The following is a 14913-nucleotide window of genomic DNA, read 5'->3' on the forward strand; positions in this document are numbered from 1 at the left end:
ACTAAAAAACACAAAAATCAAAATCTGATCATTTGAACTCGATCATACCAATTTTCCCAAAACTTCATGCTTTCTTTTTGCCCTAACCTCATTATGTTTCCAACCAACCACATCCTTGTTAGATCCGTCCTTTGGGTCCCATGTATTTTCTTCTTACACTGCTCTCTTTTGCTGTAAAAAATCACACCATTTTTTCTCTAAGATTTGCAGACACATATAGCGAGTGTTTTGGGGTGAGAAAGACACGTTTTTCTAGACATTGAGAGGAGTGAGTGACAGAGGGACTCGCTTTTGTGGGGCTGAAGGCTCAGATTTTCTCTCTTGAGGTAACCCATTCCTTTTTTCTCTTGCATTCACATTCACATTCACTCAAATCTCCTGTTTGTCTAGCTTTTTTCTCAACTAGATGTGTCTCAAATTTTGGCATCTAGGTTTTTACATCGAGACAAGAATGATTAATGAAGCAAAGTTTTTCGCAATTTGAAGTGTTTATTTAATTGGATTTGTATTTCTGATGAGTATGTTTATCAATTTGAGTTTATTTTTTCCTTTCCTATGGTAGAGCAAACTAAGAAATTTGGGTTGTTCAAAATTTTATTTTATTTTATTTTTCTGTGTATGTCACTGGTTTTGAGGAAGTGGGTTGGTTGATTTGATGACAGAAGTTGAATGTAGGAGACTGTTTCAGGATTTCAAGCCAACCAAGTTTTTAGATGTGAATCATCATGGAATTTTTGTTCTATTATTTTTAATTGAGAGGTTGGTCTCTTGTTGTGAAACCTTCTCTATGTTTTAGGGCTTCTCTGGATCTATAATGCTCTAGAGTTTGAAGATTTATAAGTTTCTTTCATAGTTTCTTGTTCAATTTTAGGAAGTTGGTGTCGTTGTTTTGAGATGTATATGTGTTTGATTGGGATTACATAGATCTTAGAAACATGAAAATTTAAAAAGTTCATGCTTTTATCTTATTTTCCGCATTTTAGATTTAGATGATGGATTTCCTTTATTTGCCTTAATCCTTTTTTGGCATGGATGTTGTAAGTCTCAGAAAAATGGTGTATTATTTTTTTCCTTTTTATTAGTTTGTCAAATATGTTGATTTTGCTTAGTTTCAGTTTGTGTTTGTGGCCATCCTGTCTAGGTAGCTGGACCTTCATCATCACTTAATGTGTTATATTGATTCTTTTGAATGCCAATTTAATTGTTTGTATGTTTTTATTGTTGTCTCCTTGGTCTTTTTGGTTGAGAGAGTTGAATGTATGAATTGAGGGAAAAAAAATTCAAGTTGGGTGACATTCTTTTTAGAATGTTTTTGTATTGATTTGAGATTTGATAAAATGATTGGCAGGAACCATTTGATTAACAAAAAAAAATCAATTAGGTATCTATTTTTAAGATATATTGATGGTATTGTAATTGCTTTGGGCTCATTTGATTGTACTCTTGGTCGACGGATTATATCTTAACAATTTGAAGTTTTTTGTTTGATAGATATCACTACCGTATCCTAACATTATTTTTAAATGTTGTTTAATGAATTTGATTTTCTAGACATACAATCAAAATAAGCGACTTTGATGCTTGATTTTCTATTTGAAAAAGGGATAGTATTAGAAGTTAAACCAAAAAGTATACATATAAAATTAAAATATATAATATTTATTATTTATGTTATTAATGTTAAAATTATATTGAATGACGTATAAGTCATGTTATAGTGTTTCATGATAAGGCTTTGGTATATATTTCTAAGTTTATAAAATTTGTGTGTTTAGCAGTTCGTAATGAGTTTTTAAATCTGTGTTTCTTTTATAATTTATTTGTAACATGGATGAAAGTGTTCGCTTGCAACAGAAATGATGATGTTCATTTGTTATTATTATTATTGAATAATTTGTTCAATTTGGACCCACTAAAATGATGGCAACAACCATGTGAGATGAAACTTGACAACAACTTTGGGATGAAATTTAAGCGACAAGATTGTGAACTGAGTTTGACTTGATTTGAGAGCTGATTTTTATTTATTATTCTTATTGATATTTCAATTTTTCTTTGGAGCAATAATGAATGGCTTGTTGAGCTGAGAATTGATATTCATTTTTATAGGTTACATTTGTAAGTCTTTATATTTGGGACGAGAGTTATTTTATTTTAGTTTTTGTGAAATGGTATTATGTTTTTCAGATTACATAACAGATGTAAACATAAGCATTATGAAGGGTTTAATGCAATAAGGCTCTATCTCTTTTTGTTTTGGTGGGATAAAATGAGAGTGACTACTGATTATTGAATATAACACAAATGACGACCCCTATCCAAGTTCCAACTACTACCCACCTATATGCATTAAGAGTATTAATCAATCAAACCAAGGTCTGTACAATTTTCAATTTCTACCATTAAGAGTGGAAAACCCTATTGTATCAGTGATTTAGAATAAAATGAATTAGTCATGTATGTGTTAAGAATTGTGGTGTTGGTATTGTTAAGACTCGATGTAGCAGAAAATGATGAGCAGAAGATTGGAGAAGAGAAAGAAGCAAGTAGGGAAAACCCCATACGGTACATGAAGGAATTGTGGTAATGTTCTTTTGAAAGCTGTTTTAGATTTAGTGGTACTGCTCCATCTCTTAGAAAACACATGCATTAGATTAAATGGGTTGAGTGTTTTTTTGGTAATTGATTATTTATTTTTGGGTGAATAGAGGCAAGGAAGAAAAATATACTTATAAGGGAATTTGACTAGAGAAGGAAATAAACATGTGAGACAATTGAATTAGCTGTAAAAATTGCATATGAGATCTTATTGAAATTGAGTGAACAAGGGAGAGTACTTCCCTAATATGAGACTCATATAGACATAAGTCTGCTTGCCCTTTGTTACTAGTAGTTGTATTTATTTATGAATTGAAAACGAAACAGTAAGAGAAAGTAGTTTGCATATTGCAATGATGGATTCGACATTAATGTTTTTAATAAGAGAAGAAAGTAGTAAGGAAAATGTACTTGGAACTGGAAAATTCATAGAGCTTCTCTCTTCGAGAGAAAATGATGAGGACAACCTCAGCATAAGATAGCATAGAGAGCTTAAAGGCTTTCTTCAAGATGCAATTTCTCCACTTAGAAAAAGTGAGTTTGTGACTTGTGTAGTTTTCTATATGTTGCATTTGAGTATTTTTCTCTTCGCATCTCCTGAAAGGTAGTTTAAATTTGAAACTCTGCAACTGCGGAAAACCACATACACGACACACAACACACAACAAGCTGAAATATCGCAATAAAAGAGATTGAAGGGAATGAAATGAATGATATTCAGAGAATAAGTTGTCACCAAAATAGGCAAATCAAGAAAATCATGATGAGGCAAAACAAAGCAAAGAAACCAAAAAAAAAATATATATATATAATGATAGTGAGCAAAATATAGACAATCGAGAAATAAGAAGTGGATGTCTAGATTCTTATTGCATAACCCCTTTGTTTTGTATTGTGTATTTTTTTCCATGACCTCTTGTACTTATTCTTCCCCTTTATTTTCTACTCTTTAATGGCCAAACACACACCTTTTTCCTCATTCGTCTTAGCTCTCTTTCCCTCAAATTTGTGAAACCCCACCTAGAAAAAGAAACAAATTATTATTAAACTTCATAAGATAACCTCATCCTTCAAGACTTTTGGTAAAACCCACAACACCTACCAAAAAGAGAACATTGGGTTTGAAACTTGCACAAAGAAAGCTTCAATAAGTGGTAAGATACTTACATAATAAGTTCTTTGCTTCTACATTGAGAAATTGGAATTAAATGTTGAATTGGGTTTTGGATCTGTGAGAGGGTTCGTTGAGAACTTCAATGACCGAATTCAATTTTAAATAGTAGAGTTTACTCAATACTATGTGGTTGATATGGAAAAAGCAAAAGTTGAGGCTTAGGATTTATTCATTTTGTTATTGTTGTTCTTTAAGAAATTAAAAAGTTGTTTTAGAGGATTTGTGTTTTTAGTTTGATGTAATTCTAGTTTGTTATGTACTTTATGTATAAATTTTGTTTATTTTATTAGAAATTACATGTTTAGTGAACTTTTCATTTTGAAAATGTTTACAGGTCATGAAAATTATAAAATTGAAAGTTTTTTTCTTTGAAACATTTGGTATGGGACAATAAGGGTAGTAACAAGTATGTAGTTACTCACAATTAGTCTTTGTGGAATAGAACCTAATATTGCTCATAATAACACATTTCATCCATTTATGATCCTTATTTCGCTTTTTATTACATATTTTCATATCACTTGAATTATAGAATGAAAACTAAATGGCAAAATGAGTTTGCGATATTGACCGTGTCATTTATAAATTATGTAACTAACGTGTATTCATAATGATTTTATACGAATTGTAATTAGGTTTATTGAAATTGTGATTAGGAATTCTTGAATATGAAACATTGGAATTCATAGTCTCTTCATGATTCACTATTCGATATCATTTGGGTGCATGATATGAGGTTCCACAAACTTTAAGTTCCAGAAATGGAAAGCTTTGAAGTGGTATTTTGTGTTGTTGTCATTGAATATGGTTTTTGGGTTAAGGATTTATGGATAACCAAATGAATAGGCACTATAGAATTATGACACAATTTCATCTTTAGTATTTATGGAGGCTCCTTGAAGAATAGAGCCCTATTACAGAAGTTATTATGGAAGCTCCTAAAGGACATCAATACTTTATGGCACATTATCATCTTTACTATTTATGGCCTACACTCTAATACTATTGTTAGGTAGTCATATTGGTGCCCTTAGAAGGTCCTTACATAGGTATTTTGTGATTTCATCCTTTTCACTTGGTTCTCAATTAGTGATAGCAGAAAAATTGAATTAAGGGCATCTACTTTGCACTATTATTTACCTTTCTATGTTCAATTTCAAAATCTGTATACAATTGTGAGCGAACCAGATTTTTGTGCATCTTCGTATACGTAAATACAATTTGACCTCTTCCTTGCTTTATTTATGCAGGTGATATTGTTCCAATTACATTTCAAGTTGTGAACCCAAGGCACTTTAGCGTATACTATAGTCCATTGGCACTCCTCCAATGATACTTCTTATTTAACAAACATTATTGAGTAGTATGCATTATGAAACCAGCTTTGGCATGCTTTAAACATGGATGTTGTTATAAATACATGGGAACCTAAAGATTTATTTTTTATCCCTATGTTTACATATTACACTTGTATGTACCATTTTCCTATATTATTTGGACACTCAATGTACTTGATACTGTAAGTTTCACATGTCCATCATAATATTAGAACATAAGTGAGCCTTGGTTACTTCATTCCTTAACATTAGGTAATTCCTTTCTCAACGTTACACAATTCGTTTGGCAAGAATATCACCAATAAGTGGCATTGCATGGGGTACATCCATAAAACATACTCAATTGCGCATAGAACTGACCAAGCTATTAGGTACTACCTTAGCACATCATGTTTTATTTTGGTGATCAGTTGGTTAACCTTTTTCTACTATTGAGTGAACCTTATGTACTAGTTGAATCTACCTTCGGCACTACCTTAATCGACCTTAGGTACTGCCTTAGTCAACATTAGGTACTATCTTAGCACACCTTGTGTACTACTTGTGTGACGACTCAAAACTGCATTTATGAACATTAAGATACTTCATTCGTGAATATTAGTTCTCTTAGTTTTCAACCCAAGGAAGCCGGTTTGTCAAGTATAGGACCCACAAGCTGCTTTCAATCCATGCATAACTTAGAACGTATTCGCTTCCACATACAACTGATCATGGCATTATGTATTTCATTACTGTGCTCGGTTGGTTCCCTTTTCATATACTAGTGAATGTACCTTAGGTACTACCTTAATTAAACTTAGGTACAACCTTAGTAATCCTTAGGTACTACCATAGTGATCCTTAGGTACCGTAGTTGCACTTGCATACTACCTGTGTATAGCATCCAATGTTCATGTCTGAACCTTAATTAGGTAGTTCTTTATTGGAAGCTTCGACAATCCGTATGTCAACCTTATATATTTCCTACATAAAAGAAAATGCAATCAACATACATAATTCCTCAATCTTTCGTTGTTGTATTGTTTGTAACAAATCCTTATGTGATTAAGGAAATGGAAGAGGACATGTTTTGTTACATTCATGAAGGCAGTGAGCTTACTAAGAGTGTTGTTGGGTCCGTCAAATATAAAGGTGGTACCACCAATTGCATTGTTGTTAGCAAAAATATCTCACATTCTGAATTTGTTTCAAAAGTTTGTGGTGAACTCAACTTGGAGCCCAATTCAATTAAATTAGAATTCACAGTGAAGTTTAACCCATCATGTCTACTCCTATTGCATGATGATACATACATACTCAAGATTTTCAAATTCAACAACATGTTTTGTCGTGCCTATGTCTCCCAATGTACTGAAGTTAGTGATGGCTTAATTGCCCCTACTAGGTACATATTGCTTTCTTACCATCATATTCTCTTTCTATAATCATTTTTCGCACATAAGTAGATGGATGAGCAATTTGTCTTCGTGTTTTTTTCGCAGTGCCCCAACATCTATTGTTGCTTCCAATTCGACACAAGTTTCCTCCAATGGCGAGCAGCCAATGCATATGTCTACAATAGAGTCATTTGGGTTTTCCCAAAGATGTGCTGAAACAAATATTCTTCAACTTTAGCTAAGCCGAGTCCAACATTCAATTATGGGTAGTGGATATACCTTCCCAAATGCCTCGGATTTTCGAGATGCAATCTATTTGATTTCTTTAGCTGGTAGATTCTGATATTCTTATAAAAGGAATAGTTCAAAACACATGATCGTAGTATGCACAATTCAAGAATGTCCTTGGAAAATCACAACTTGTGCAATAAGGGATTCCAACATTGTTCAAGTTCACACATTTCAAAATGTGCACACCATTGTTTGGAAGATGTTGCCTTGTATCAACCTTTAGTGAGATCTACTCACGCCTCTTTGGTCATTGACGATGTCATTCGGTCTACTCCCGAATACCAACCATGGAAAATTTGCAAGAACTTTGTAAGGCAACATGGCTTCCAGCTGACTTACCTTCAAGCATGGCAAATGAAGGAAAAGGCCAAGGAACACATTTATGGACAACCTAAAAATTATTACAAATTGTTGCCATGGATGTGTAAGAGAATGGTTGCAACAAATCCAAGATCGATCGTTGAGTTGAGTTATACCGATGATGGCCATTTTGAGCAGCTTTTTGTTGCTCATTCAACATCTATCCAAATGTTTCTAATGGGGAGTCGGCCAATCATTGCAATTGATTTGGCCCATATGAGTGATTTTCAGCCACTGCTTATGATGCTAATGATTCGATGTTCCCCTTAGCCTTTGGAGTGATGAGCTCGAAAAATTATGAAGATTAGTTGTGGTTTTTGGAAAAATTGAAGAAAGATGTCAGAAACAAAAAAGTTGTTATTATCTCAAATAGAAATTATGTTTTCCTTTATAGTGTTCCTGATGTGTTTGGCCTTGAAAACCATGCCTATTGTTACCGTCACTTGAGAGAGAATTATAGTAGTTTCTTGTCCAAGCATAACACAAAAGGGAAAAAGGGTAAATAAAATGCACATCAATTCCTAGATAGTATTGCATATGCAAGGTTAGAACATGATTATAACGTTTCCATGTTTGAACTTAAAAAATAAAATGATGCTTTAGCCACATGGGTTGAAGAAAATGTACTTCACACCATTGGGCCATGTCAAAATTTCCAAAAAACAAAATGGGATAAGATGACCACCAACCTTGCCGAGTCATTTAATGCTTAGTTAAGGAATGAAAGACATCACTCCATTTGTAACTTTTTATTGGAGCATATGTCCAAGTTAGGTTCTATGTTTGTGAAGCATAAATAAGAGTCCAATAATTGGAAAGGGTCTATAGGCCCAAAAATTGAAGATAAGGTGTTGCAAAATATTGCAAAGGGTGAGGTGTATCTGGTGACTTCATTCATGAACGACATATTTGGGGTATGTATTGGGAGGACCTTATTGAATGTAGACATTATGAACCGTACATGCACATGTAGGGGTTGGGAAATGTTAGGAATCCCTTATGAACATGTAGCAGCCGTCATTCTTTCCATTGTACAAAACGTTGCTGATTTTGTTGATGATTGCTATAAATACCTAATGAAAGAGTTGATCTATGCGAGTTCCTTCTCCGGCATAGAGACCCATGACATGCCATCTGTGGATGATGATGGTTTGGTTCAATATATCAATGGTGAGGTTTTCTTCTCTCTAAACCCTTTGCATACAAAACGCCCTCCTAAAATACCAAAAAAGAAGCGCACTAAGTCTCAATTTCAAAATAAACGGATGGTCTATTGCTCTCGATGTCATATGTCCAACCACAACAGAAAAACATGAAAGAATCATTTGACCTAAGTGCATAACTGTCACCTTATTCCATTGTTGAGAGCTTCTACAACTGTATTGTCATTACTTAATTGAATTGGTTCCCATTGCTCAACTGTTACTATGTCAATGTTCTGTACTTTTTCTGTCACTTGCTATGTTCTACATGTAATTTTCAAAGTTGGGTTAAACTGTTTCTAGAATTATGACAACTATGTAAACTCTTATGGGGTCTGTTCCACAAATCTAGTTCCTCTATTCTACATATATCCATAACACATTAAGGTACTAATGCAGTCCATCATTGACTGTTGTCTTCCTGTCCAAAAAAATACTAAAATGGGGCCACAACTCATCTATTTCACTCGGCCACCAACCCTCTTATCTATTACCATACATATGAGTCATCTGTCCAGATCATTGCTTGACATACAAGACCCTGCCTAACCACCAATGAACCAACATTCATGCTTCACATGTCCAGCAATTGTAAACCTGGATGAAGAACGGGGAATCCATTTTTACAACAAAACATATGCAGTTTCAAAAACACCACACTCCCTTGCATCAAATATAGGCTTCAGGGAATTAGAATTCATTACCAAACTAAAGTCAGTTATTATATATGTTGTGTTCCCTGATTGGGCCAAATTTTTTTGCCAGGGTTTTCCTTAAATATTGATGTACTATTCAATTGGGATTTTATTTCAAGTTGTTGATAACCAAATAGGTTACATAAGTTAAAATGAAGTCCCTACATATACTCTTAACTGAACGTATGGTTTCTTACTGTCATATATTTATGCATTGTTACATTGTCATTATTAAAATGACTTTCACATCAGGAATCTCCTGGTTTTGCATCCTTTAAATTGTAACTACCCTGTTCTATGTAATGACAATATGTTTCGTTCCCATGTTATTATTTAAATGTATAAATTAGCCAATATGTGGTGGCGGTTCCACTCTCATAACAATGCACTCTCATCTTTATTCTAACTTCCGCAATGGTATGATGAGTAATTTGTACATTAATTTTGTCTTTCTAGGTGCTTCTGATGTCACATGTACACTAATATTTGGGCTCTACGCCATTGTGTGGAGGAAGAGATTAACTTATAGGTATCTTTAATTTTATTTACTGTCTCAACTTGCTTTGTTTGGTCTTTGTTCTATTTCTGCTTATATTAACCCAGTTTGTCATAGGCTGCATTTTATGTTTACCATGTTGTAAATAGACATGATATCTATTACTCTTGGGTTATAAACAAGAAGATTGTGTTCATTATTCTCAATATACTACCAACTTTATTTTAAAAAGCACACTGCAGTGGCAAACAATTTTTGTCAAACATTTCGATGTCCCCATGAATCGTACTGCAACATAAGTAGTCATAAGAGAATCTTTGATTATTTTTTGGAATTCATAGGTGGTAAAACAATTTTCATATTTTGATCAGAAAGTTGTAGACCAAATTTGAAACTTAAGTTCTTTTGAAGGGTTTAGAGTGTCCTAATTTTTGTGTTGATTTGATATCAAGTGTAGAACTGGGAGAAAACAAGACATGAAGCAATAAAACCTAGGAATTTTGTTTTTGCTTTCCAATTTTGAAGATAAATTGATGTAAAAAGTTCTCAAACCTGAAAGAAAAATTAACAATTTCACTAACTTTGTAGATTTAAGATAACCATAGAAGCTCGTAAATTGTAATTTGGAAAATTTGGATTTTTCTTTGTCTTTTAAAGTGCATATCATCATGGAAACCATACAATAAGATGTTATTCCAAGACCAAGCATTCAGTTTGAAATCTTACCATCTATAAGTGACAACACAACTGTTGTAAGGATATATATTAGACTTAGGAATGTCACAAACCCCACCCAAATCCCTACAATTGACAAGTATGGCAATCCTTTGGCGAATATGGCACATATAAAGGCCCCAATCGCAGTAAAGTATGGGAGCTTCATGTCATGGTCATCTCTAGAAAGAACATAGATAACTTGCATATCAAATGTGTGGCAGATTGAGCGAAATAATTCTCATAGAATCCTAAATCATAATATAAACCATATTGTAAAATCTAATAAAGGAAGATTTCTCGTAAATGAAGCACTTCTACACTTGGTGAAACTTTTAGCATCCAAATATCTAGGTACATGAATGTTTAAACATTAACCAAGGAAAAAGGTAGGAAACTTTTTAATACTAGAATATAGCATGGGTAATTGTTAGATGCATCTCTTCTAAAAGTGAGATTCCTCTATATATAATGGAGATAATTGGATTTGCCACTTCAAAGAGATGATGAAGTAAATATGCCAATTATTGTGCGCATTTGGATCTTGTTAAATTAGACTATATATAACTTCTTCCATTTGGTTTTACGTTCAGAGCCTGACCTACCAAAATGAGATATCCAGTATTAATCATTAAAAGATTTACATATTGCAAACCCCAATTCAATGTATATGCTTTCTTACTTGAAATAGAGAAGTCAAAGATATATAAAGATTGCAAAATCCCCATGGTTGGAGAATCAAGTTCTTCATTATCGGTTTTGATTTTAAGTAATGTGGAATAGTTAAAGTGACCTTGCTCACAATGTCACAGCCAATGAACCATGCAATTGTAGTTTCTTCCCAACTCAGTGTACTTATCTGTCGAGCACATCAAGGAGGAACATATAAAGACTGCTAAATCATGCACTTTCATTAGGGAGAATATAAGTGAAGGCTTAAAAATCTATCAACAAACTAAATTCACTATTTTATAGCAACCTCATTTCTCCTATAAAATACACAAGAATTACATCTGCTATATTAGTTCAATTGTCCTTAGGCAACATTATTTGAAAATATTATGGATAAAATTGCAATTGGATTTTGAGTAATACTTTAATGTCAAGTTTTGTTTGAAATAGAGGGACTGCATATATCTTAGGTCTGTTAACTTATTTCATTATCAGCCATGTTGTCCTCTTTTTGGTAAGTGTAGTTTCATTTGCTTGACTATAATATTTTATTTGTAAATAAACATGTTCATGCCTTATACATTACCATAAGATACCCTAAGCTAACTGTATTTATTTTGTAGGGTGTCGAAACTTCCCATCCCATTTTCAACATCATAACAAAAGGTTACCTCAATCCAGACATGGCCACCGTACGCCATAAAAGGAAAGACCATGTTCCAACCACATGTACCCAGGTTCGCAATAGAGTTTTGTTTTCGAATTGCATGGAAGCTTCAATTTTAACCTTATAGCTAATTTCCATATCTTGCTGATTTTTTACACTGACTGCACTTGCATTTTCACTGTAGGATAAGTTTCCAAAGTCGCGATGTTTGGGAAAAAAATTTATTTGTGTAATTAGATGCCTTTCGGATGAGAAACAACAAGCCATTAAGGACATGGGGTTCGGGGGACTTCTCTACTTTACATGTCATGAATTGTGTTATGAGCTATGTGGATGGCTCATTTCAAACTACGACATAGCATACCATCGACTGAATATGGCAACCAACATTGATGTCCGTGTCAATGAAGAACATGTTAGCATGGTCATGAGGATCCTTAGTAATGGTGTAGACATGGTTGTGCATAATGGGAGAGCTACGTCGAACAGCACATACACCCTAAGCTTATTGGAGCAAAACCTTGAGAATTTGCTCGTCGGTGATGAGTTTATAAAAACTTCTTTAATTTTCTCATGTGCCACCATGCTTGCACCAAACTTGAAGCTTAAAGGCATGCACGACCTTTAGAACACCATTTGGGATGGTGATGTTGTTGTGCAAAAGAATTGGTCCAAGTTTGTCTTCTACGACTTAGAAAATGGAATCAAGGATTACAGAAAAAATCGCCCTACTTACATACAAGGTTGCCTCATGTACCTACAAATACAATAAAGCTATCAACACATTTTGAAATTAGGATGTATTTTTAAAAAATTCAAATTAATTGTCATGCTTAGTACAAGTTTTTTATTTAATGCACCTCGTCTCATATACTACCCCTGCACAATTGTTCTACATGACATACTTCTACATGCTATCAGTAAAGGTTAAAGTTATCAATCCACTTGTTGCTGTCTGGACTAACAATGTAATAAAACGTCGATTAGCAACGGAAATAGCTACATTTGGTGCTTATGGACAGTGCATGTATGCTCTAACTCTACACTGCTTTCCATAAATCTTATAAACAATATTATCTTATTCAACTCATGACTAAGTTAAAATGATGTTGTTGTTCTGCTAATTCCACATGTAGACTCAAGAGCAACCAGAAAGCACAATCCACTTTCATGTACCATCAATAGCTTCGACATCCTCAGCTTGTGATGATGCTACCGAGGTAGTACAAGCCCACTCATAACTTTTAATGATTCTTGTATACAATGATGTTTGGATATAAAAAATTTCACTTTCTAATAGGTACTTTAAGCATGTGTCATAGAGACACCAGAGAATATGCTGAGATTGGCTTCGTCATTAGCACGGGATGTTGCTGCATTACGTTCCCGGTGTTTTGGATCTCACGACACTTGCTTAATCTCTTGCCCACACCCATCGCAGCAAGTTGAAGAACAAACAGGGTGTGATATACCGGACATTCAGCCTTCTACTGAAGAATTGGTAGAACAACACAACTTCTTGCCAAGCCCACGATTGTAAGTTGAAATGGAAGCATCAGTAGCAATCCCTGCTTCCCAACCAGTGCCCTTGTAGTCTCATGCAAAGTCCCCTATTCAACCGGAATTGGGAGTAGAAGAAGCGGTGGAAAATGATGGAGTAGGTGCTAGTGGCAGCCAATCAGTCAGACCTTCATCTATGCGAAGATATAAACGGATTGCTAAGAGGATTGTCAAGCGTCCTCCCATTTGCAAATCTTTGTTTTTCATGCAATGCCTAAAATAGTTCCCTAAAATCCCACATTAAGATATGGTTGTAGCTGATTATGCATTGGCAGAAGATGGTGATCCCAGGTACATTACTTTGTATTTGTCAATAATTGTTATAGTGATATACTATGTGAAGAACTTTAAATCAGTTTCACATATCCTTTTCTGACATTGTAGTGGGGTTGTATGCGACATGCATGGAATGTACATAACAAGGGAAGAACTGTCTTGTTTAAATGCAGGTCGGTGGGTTAATTCTGTGGTAAGTTACTAATCCTTTAGTTGAATTGAATTGCCAATTAACAATTTATATGAATGCATGAAGTCTAGAGTCAGGTTGTAAAATATGTGCATTTTCAAATTTTTTTTAGATTGTGACCATTATGTCATGTATGTTGAATGGACACCAAGCACAACCACCACATGCACACTATTTTGATCATTTGTTCTTAGTGCACCTTCTATTGAAGATAATTTTACTTCGTGTCAAAATAGAATACTATTTGTTGATGTTTGTATTGATTAATCCCACCCTTGAATAAGTTGTTCTCAGCAACCTTAAAGCAAAGGCAACCAACTAGGTAATCATTGACAAATGTTGCATGTATCTTGATGTTGATATATGGGGTCATGATCTTGGGACATGTGATATGGTATGCAACTTTTGTTACAGTTATTTCCCTTTGTAATATATGCAAGAGAATTTGTTGTGACTTTTATCTAATAACATAAAACATAATAAGTCTCCATTGATCATGCAGTTGTTTATCCCCGTATGTGAAAACAATCACTGGCACATACATGTGGTAAACTTTCCAATAGGTTGAGTAGAGATCCTATCATTATTGCCACTACGTTAGAGGAACAACATCAGTGCTTTAACGAGGCAATTGTCACTAGCTATCCAAAAAGCATTGCATGCATATAAAATTCACATGAACCTGGAAGTCTTAAGATTTCTGCATGTTCAACTAGATCTTGTCCAACAACAGAATGGGTAAAAGATTATAATATTCTTACTAATAAATATATTTTTGGTCAATTATATTTCTTGGATTTCAGTCATCTAGATGACAAGTCTAAGTGTAATGTGTTATAGGTATGACTGTGGTATCCTCTCCCTAAAGTACATGGAATTTTGGAACTGGGCAACCTTAAGTACTTCATTGGTAGAGCTTAGAGCTGGTTTACACCATTTCTTGTTCTTTTCTTCCATTTTCAACTCTAAATCAATTGTTCTGATTCGTGTAAGACAAGATGCACGTTTACAAACTACAGCTAGTTGTGACATTACTACTTAATAAAGGGAACATTGTTAGAGATAAAATTATGGAGGTGTGTCAATTGTGACTACAACAATTCCTCACAAAGTGTGTCATTTTGTTAAGGTAATCAATAGTATTGCACAAGATACACTGAACATTATTAAGTCTCAAAGGAATCAATACAACCATGCATTAAATTATGTGGATAAAGATAATATGCATTAGTAAAATAGCCAAGGTTGGATAAATCAGTGAAGTACCATTCACACGGTTCTTACAAATATAAATGTACATGCACT

The 14913-nt window shown here is 34.0% G+C and overlaps 1 long non-coding RNA gene across 5 annotated transcripts; it reads left to right on the plus strand.

Moving 5' to 3' along the window:
• The first annotated feature begins 43 nt into the window (after positions 1–43).
• On the plus strand, positions 44–14499 carry LOC117927841. 5 transcript variants are annotated; one of them, XR_004653413.1, is made up of 6 exons: positions 44–326; positions 5023–9562; positions 11539–11652; positions 12719–12802; positions 12883–13611; positions 14449–14499. It is a non-coding gene; the product is annotated as an uncharacterized LOC117927841 (long non-coding RNA). The 5 variants fall into 5 exon arrangements; XR_004653414.1 differs by lacking the exon at positions 14449–14499 and having other exon boundaries at positions 12883–13433; positions 13527–13615; XR_004653415.1 differs by lacking the exon at positions 14449–14499 and having other exon boundaries at positions 5023–8306; positions 9490–9562; positions 12883–13615.
• The last annotated feature ends 414 nt before the right edge of the window (positions 14500–14913 follow it).

The sequence above is a fragment of the Vitis riparia genome, chromosome 13 (assembly GCF_004353265.1).
Source record: "Vitis riparia cultivar Riparia Gloire de Montpellier isolate 1030 chromosome 13, EGFV_Vit.rip_1.0, whole genome shotgun sequence".
NCBI classification, from domain to species: domain Eukaryota; kingdom Viridiplantae; phylum Streptophyta; class Magnoliopsida; order Vitales; family Vitaceae; genus Vitis; species Vitis riparia.